This window comes from Gadus macrocephalus, chromosome 16 (assembly GCF_031168955.1).
Source record: "Gadus macrocephalus chromosome 16, ASM3116895v1".
NCBI classification, from domain to species: domain Eukaryota; kingdom Metazoa; phylum Chordata; class Actinopteri; order Gadiformes; family Gadidae; genus Gadus; species Gadus macrocephalus.
In genome coordinates this window covers 9,367,335-9,368,990 of record NC_082397.1, presented here as the reverse complement: position 1 = coordinate 9,368,990, position 1,656 = coordinate 9,367,335, and the positions used below count along the sequence as shown (strand labels likewise).

The following is a 1,656-nucleotide window of genomic DNA, read 5'->3' as shown; positions in this document are numbered from 1 at the left end:
ATGATGATGCCTCTGTCAGCCTTGTTTGCTCAGATTACCGCCGCTATAGTTACATTGTATACACTGGAGAGAGGAACGGGAGCTGGTGCTGAGGACTGCGCAGGATGAAGACACACATGAAGAAAGTGACAGAAATAGACAATCAATGTCTTATGTCTGCGGAGAAAGTAGGGACGCATGACTGTTTGATGCCTGCTCGTGTTTCATTCTGTTCTCCTCTCCACGTCGGAGCCTGTCACCAACTCCCAAATATGGGCGTGTGATCACACCTGTCTCAGACTCTGGCGTGCAAGTCTCGCACAAAACATACACAGACACTACAGAGATACACACGCATACTCACGTACACAGGCGTACATGCACACAAATACTCTCACACACACTCACTGTACACAAGTGTACAAATAAACACACACACACACACACACACACACACACACACACACACACACACACACACACACACACACACACACACACACACACACACACACACACACACACACACACACACACACACAAACACACACACACACCCACAGTGAGCCTCATTTCAAAATGATTGTGGTTATTTGCTTCACTGGGTTAGTGAGCGTATGCATGCGTGTGCATGCATGTTTACGCGTGTGCGTATGTACGTACGTACGTTACGTATGTATGTCCATGTATGTGGGCGTGCTTTTAACATGCACGTGTTAGGCAAGCTCCATGCCTTCTCCTAGCTACGGGGCTACGGCTAGCCGCTAGCCACGTTGCTAACTCTCCCCCTGCTGGCTAGGGGTGATGATCCTGACGTCCGCCATCCTCTGAGAGCCGTCCCTGAGTCCCGGCCAAGCAGACCCGGTGAGTGATAGGGCTAGAGGCAGCCATGCCTTCAGAGGCAGCAGGCAGACCTGGACAGCCAGCCAGACCTGGACAGCCAGCCAGACCTGGACAGCCAGCCCAGACCCCCCCCCCCCCTTCCCCCACTCCCCCACCTCAACAACATCCAAATCCTCTCAAATCCCCTCCTGGCTTCACGGAGCAGACTCAGTTGCCGCTGTGTTTACGTCGAGCGCAGACGGAGGGTTTCCATGATTCACCGTACTGCAGCGCTCAGCTGGGAATGCCTGATGGATCGGGCCGTTATTTTCTAGGAAAAACGATGGTTGCTCGAAGGGCTGTCGAGAGGTCTGTCTCTGTTCAGAGGCGGGGTGACACTGTACAGTATGAGGTCATTGAAGAGAATGTCTGACTTTATCTGTGACCAAATAAGTCTTCCTGCTGTGTGATGTCATCCTGCGACAGGGACTTTGGGATCAAGCCACCGAAATGCATTTTAATGTATGAGTTGTTGTTGTTCCACGATCTATTCCATAGTATTAACATAAATATAATTGATTAAGTATTAAATTATGCCTGTGAAGCACAAATAATATTCAACATGGATTAACGTATATTTATACTGGATTAAACATGCATTGTAATTACTCTGCTATCTTATGGTCTTAATTGTGAATTGGTATACATCTAGTGCCCTACTTCTGAGTCAGAAATTAAATATTAGAATGCTCACACATTCATTGTTATTTTTACCATTAGAACAATGCTCTTCACGTGAACCAACTGTGTTCAATATGAAGGGTTTACTGATTCTTCTGTTATGTGTTTGCTGTA

The 1,656-nt window shown here is 47.7% G+C and overlaps 1 protein-coding gene across 1 annotated transcript in view; it reads right to left on the bottom strand.

Annotated features, from left to right (window-relative positions):
• Positions 1–321, bottom strand: part of LOC132474219 (muscleblind-like protein 1) — a 14,301-nt gene extending 13,980 nt beyond the window's left edge. The window contains 1 exon segment of the mRNA XM_060074777.1: positions 1–321. This exon segment is cut by the window's left edge and continues 872 nt beyond it. The gene's annotated coding sequence lies outside the window, so the exon portion shown is untranslated.
• Positions 322–1,656: the final 1,335 nt, after the last annotated feature.